The sequence below is a fragment of the Rhinopithecus roxellana genome, chromosome 4 (assembly GCF_007565055.1).
Source record: "Rhinopithecus roxellana isolate Shanxi Qingling chromosome 4, ASM756505v1, whole genome shotgun sequence".
Lineage (NCBI taxonomy): Eukaryota > Metazoa > Chordata > Mammalia > Primates > Cercopithecidae > Rhinopithecus > Rhinopithecus roxellana.
The window spans coordinates 85,378,999-85,384,887 of NC_044552.1; the positions used below are offsets into that span (position 1 = coordinate 85,378,999).

The 5,889-nt window shown below is 43.7% G+C and overlaps 1 pseudogene; it reads left to right on the forward strand.

The window, feature by feature from the left end:
- The first annotated feature begins 474 nt into the window (after nucleotides 1-474).
- Nucleotides 475-2,502, forward strand: LOC104669269 (annotated as a pseudogene).
- The last annotated feature ends 3,387 nt before the right edge of the window (nucleotides 2,503-5,889 follow it).

Genomic DNA, 5,889 nt, shown 5'->3' on the forward strand with positions numbered 1-5,889 from the left:
GCAGAAGGAGGTTGACTGTACCCAGACTCCCACAGTTAATGAGGTTTGTCCTCATGTAAATGATGGTTATTATGCTGAAAGATGATTGGTAAATGAACTTGGAAGTTCTTCCTTTTTCTCTTTTCCTTTTATGTATTTGATGATCTCTGGAGGAATTTATGGTGAACACCGCTCTGAAAAACTGTCCTAAAAATTCTAAGACAAAGGCTTCTTTGCCTCCTAAATAAGACACTGAAAAATAGCAAGCTTAAGAATCACCATAAATAAGATTCTAGCTCTACCTAGTGGCCAACAGTGGGATTAACCCCCTGAAATGAGGAATTTTACCAAATTTGCAAAAATGTGAGGAATCTTAACAGAAAATAGGGAGGTAGGGGGGACCCAAATGTTAAGTTAAAAGGACAGGCACTAGGTTAAAATATGTATGGTTGCTCTCTTCCCAGCGCAGTTGCAGCCCTCAGCCCACTCAGGATAATGGCAACACCCGAGGTACTGAACTTGGAAAAAAAACTGTATGAGGCCGGGCATGGTGCCTCACACCTGTAATCCCAGCACTTTGGGAGGCCAAGGCAGGTGGATCACCTGAGGTCAGGAGTTCAAGACCAGCCTGGCCAACATGGCGAAACCCTGTCTCTACTAAAAATACAAAAATTAGCCGGGCATGGTGGCAGACGCCTGTAATTCCAGCTACTCAGGAGACTGAGGCAGGAGAATCACTTGAACCTGAAAGGCGGAGGTTTCAGTGAGCCAAGATCATGCCATTGCACTCCGGCCTGCACAACAAGAGCAAAACTCTGTCTCAAAAAATAAATAAATAAAAATTAGCTGGACATGATGGCAGGCACCTGTAGTCCCAGCTACTCAGGAGGCTGAGACAGGAGAATCACTGGAACCCGGGAGGCAGAAGTTGCAGTGAGCGGAGATTTTGGCATCGCACTCCAGCCTGGGTGACAAGAGCAAGACTCCCTCTCAAAACAAAACAAAAACCGTATGAAGGTAAAACAAAAGAAGTCTACGGATTGTTAGATGGTTCAGGAAGAGTCCTCCTGCAGTCCAAGGATCCAATTACAGTGGGAAATGCAGCTAGAAAGAATCACCTGGAAGGGTAGTTTTCAGTTGTTACAGGAAGCAGGTATTAAAACTGCTTTCACCAGAAAATATGGGGAGACAGCTTTCATTGCACCCCAGCGTGAAGTGGTTCCAATTGAATGGGTTTGCAGAATAGCAACCTGTTCATTTCTCAAAAGAAATAAATCCCAGTGTCAAGGAAGGATATAAGTTTTATCCATCTCAAGTGGAGATGTTTTCCAAGGATGATGGCAATGATGACCCACGGTGATCCAAGGAACAGTTGACTGCTGCAACATTTCGCTTTGTTGGACTTGTTATAGGCCAAACTGAAGGGTATGTCATGAGTCATGCTACACAGATTATTGAAATACTGGAGAAATCCTGGTTACCCCAGAACAGTACATTAGTTGATATGAAGATTGAATTTGGTGTTGATATAACCACCAAAGAAATTGTTCTTGGTGATGATTCCTGGAGACTCTGGCCATTATGAGATTGAAGCCAACAGAAAGATAATCTTATTGGGAGCTCAAAGAAGTAACTCCTGAAGGGCTCCAAACGGTAAAGAAAAGCTTTGAGGCTGGGCATGGTGGCTGACACCTATAATCCCAGCACTTTGGGAGGCCGAGGCGGGCGGATCACCCGAGGTCAGGAGCTCGAGAGCAGCCTGGCCAACATGGTGAAACCTGTCTCTACTAAAAATACAAAAATTAGTCGGGCATGGTGGTACATGCCTGTAGTCCCAGCCACTCGGGAGGCTGAGGCAGGAGAATTGCTTGAACCCGGGAGGCAGAGCTTGCAGTGAGCCGAGATCACACCACTGCACTCCAGCCTGGTTGACAGAGGGAGACTCCATCTCAAAAAAAAAAAAAAAACAATAACAAAGAAAGAAAAGCTTTGAGTGGGTTGCAGAGAGAGTCAAGTTGCTTTTGAAATCAGAAAGTTAGTGCAGGGTTGTAATATTGATGAGCTCTACTTCTGTTCTTGGTCACTGTGAAAACACCAGACCTATGGAAATGTTGGCACTCCATGTGAACTTTGAGTAACATCCACACATAGAGGACCAAATGAAACCCTGAAGATTAAAGCTGTGTGTCAAGGGGATGGCATTGCTATTGTACTTGTGGCAGTGGCAGTGGCAGGCAGAAGCAATGGTTTGGGACCAGTGATGTCTGGGAATACTGCATATCCAGTTATCAGCTGTCCTCCCCTCAAACCAGACTGGGGAGCTCAGGATGTGTGGTCTTCTCTTTGAGCACCCAGTGGTCTCAGCTGTTCAACCATCCTTTCTCCAGAAGGATTAGCTCAGTTTGCTGCTCAGTATTTGGATTAAACAACCATTTGGTATGGGGCAAACTGCAAGCAGACATTTTGAACACATGGATTTCCTTGAAGCTGGCTGACAAGAAAATCAGATAATGTAATTTATAAGAAAGAACATCACTGCATTTTTTAGGGGGAAAATATGCATTTCTAATTTAGCTGCAGGAAAATCAAGATGAAAAGGTGATTTTAAATTAGAGAACACAAGTGAAATGTATTAGTGAACAAATGCTTCTCTAGATCCATATTAATAAATATGACCACCTAACCCGTCCTTTCTTGAGCTAGACACCAACATTTTTCAGCCAGCCTTTATCAATTCCTCTGATTTTACCCATTTTTCTTAAGTATTGGTGGTCTCTAGTGGTGACTTTCTTCCTTAATACTGATTGGATGATCTTAACTCTCTCAGCTAAAACTGACTCCCAGCTATGTGCCTCTAGACTTGGGCTTCTTTTTTGATTTTTGGTGGTGTGTGTGTGTGTGTGTCTGTGTGTGTGTGTGTGTGTGTGTGTGTGTGTGTGTGTGTGTGTGTGTGTGTTTGTTTGTCTGGAGTCAGGATCTCACTGTCGCCCAGGCTGGAGTGCAGTGGCATAATTCTGGCTCACTGTTGCCCCCTGCTCCTGGGCTCAAGCAGTTCTCCCACCTTAGCCTCCCAAAATGCTGAGATTACAGGAGTGAGCCACTGTGCCTGGCTAGACTCTTACTTTCAACTGTCCATTTCTCCCTGAACATCGCATGGCCATTCCCATGAAAACCAGAATGCTCCCAATTTTATTCATCTTCCATCTAGCCTGTAACTCTTGGTATATTCACTGTTTCAACTCAGAAGCTTGATTTCATCCTTGATGTTTTTCTCTGACCTTTCACATCTCACTCATCACCAAGTCATATTGATTTTAATTTCTGATTATCCCTTGAATTTACCCTGTCTTCTCATCCTCTGTACAAAAGCCTCAAGTGAGGATCAAATTCAACATTATCCTGATCTATACCAGTCTCCATTCTCAATCCAGCCTTTTCCAAGTTGATCGCCCAAGGACTGCTAACATAATACACTCTTACCTATTTTGCACCACAGACATCTTTGAAAATATATATGCTGTTGACCCTCTCTGGAGAAAATTGCACACATAGAATTCACCAACAGATTTCATTGGTTCTCGGGTTCTCCTGAAGCCAATCCATGGTTTGTAAATTAAGAATTGCTGATGTGGGGGAGGCATAGTAGCTCACACCTGTAATCTCAACACTTTGGGAGGCCGAGCTAGGTGCATCATCTGAGGCCAGGAGTTCGAGACAAGCCTGGCCAACATGGTGAAACCCCAACTCTACTGAAAATACAAAAATAGGCCAGGCACGGTGGCTCACGCCTGTAATCCCAGCACTTTGGGAGGTCGAGGCAGGCAGATCACAAGGTCAAGAGATTGAGACCATCCTGACCAATATGGTGAAACCCTGTCTCTATTAAAAATACAAAAAAAAAAAAAAAAAAAATTAGCCAGATGTGATGGTGGGCACCTGTAGTCCCAGCTACTCAGGAGGCTGAGGCAGGAGAATCACTTGAACCTGGGAGGCGGAGAGTGCAGTGAGCTGAGATCACTCCACTGTACTCCAGCCTGGGCAACAGAGAGACTCCATCTCAAAAAAAAAAAAAAAAAGAAGAAGAAAAGAAAATACAAAAATCAGCCAAGCGTGGTGGCACGTGCCTGTAATCCCAGCTACTTGGGAGGCCGAGGTAGGAGAATCGCTTGAATCTGGGAGGCAGAGGTTGCAGTGAGCCAAGGTCATGCCACTGTACTCCAGCCCGGGCAACAGAGTGAGACTCCATCTCAGAAGAAAAAAAAAAAAAAAAAAAGAATTGCTGCTATGACCCATGAAGGGAATTCATTTTCCTCATAATTTTTGGACTGCCACACATTGCTACCTTTAGTTCTTTGAAGGCTTACATTTTTAACCTTAAAACCTATGTATTAGTAGAGCTTTATCTCCACTGCCTCCATGAAACCTTTTGTGACCACAATGACTACAAGTAATTCTTTCTCTGTTGAATTGTAAGCTCCAGAATAGAAGAAAATATCATTGTACACTGTATTACCCTCGCATTGTGTTATGCTCTGATGTGCTATGTTTAGCTATCTGCCAGAGATGGATAAATTATAAAACTCATGTGTACTACTTAAGTGTCTATCTTATACTGGCTTGTCAGAACAACCAAAAGGATTTAGAAAATTAAAAAAACAAACAAACAAACAAACAAAAAACAAAAAACCCTATGGTCAGATGTTCAATCTTTGGCTGGGAGCGGTGGTTCACACCTGTAATCCCAACACTTCGGGAGGCTGAGGCAGGCGGATCACCTGAGGCCAGGAATTCAAGACCAGCCTGACTAACATGGCAAAACTTCATCTCTACTAAAAAAAAAAAAAAAAAAGGCCGGGCGCGGTGGCTCAAGCCTGTAATCCCAGCACTTTGGGAGGCCGAGGCGGGCGGATCACGAGGTCAGGAGATCGAGACCATCCTGGCTAACACGGTGAAACCCCGTCTCTACTAAAAAGTACAAAAACTAGCCTGGCGAGGTGGGGGGACGCCTGTAGTCCCAGCTACTCGGGAGGCTGAGGCAGGAGAATGGTGTGAACCCGGGAGGCAGAGCTTGCAGTGAGCTGAGATCCAGCCACTGCACTCCAGCTTGGGCGACAGAGCGAGACTCCGTCTCAAAAAAAAAAAAAAAAAAATGGCTGGACAAGATGGCACACGCCTCCCTGCTATTCAGGAGGCTGAGACAGAGAATCATTTGAACCCAGGAGGTGGAGGCTGCAGTGAGCTGAGATTGCACCACTGCACTCCAGCCTGGTTGACAGACTGAGACTCCTTCTCAAAAAAATAAAAATAAAATAAAAAGTTAGTCAAGTGAGATGGCATGCACCTATAGTTCCAGTAAATTGGGAGGCAGAGGCAGGAGAATATCTTCTGCTCAGGAGTTCAAAGTTACAGTGAGCTATGACTGTGCCACTGCACTCCAGCCTGGGTGACAGAGTGAGACCCCATCTTGAAAAAGAAAAAGAAGAAAGAAAAGAAAAAAGATGACCAAAAAGAATTGGCTGATTATCTCTCTACCATGGACTTGGTCCCTAACTAAAAATGAAGAAAATTGGCTATTTACAACATGTAGAAAAGCACATTAACAGAAACAATCCTTCATAGCCAACCCATGAAAATAAAAGGATCTGGAATGGAAGGAAAACCTCATAGTTAAGGTTGCCAGGTAAAATATAAGATGCTCAGTTAAATTGTATGAGTATCTCCCAAATACCTAATATTTAAGGATTTCTTTTCAACAATTGACATCACAAAGTTAACAAATGTGTGACAGATTTGAAGAGGATACTTGTAACACACACACACACACACACACACAAAAAAACAAAACTAAAAGACATTGATATGTAAACCATGTAAGGAATCCTTGCAAATAAACAAAAACAGGATCTGGAT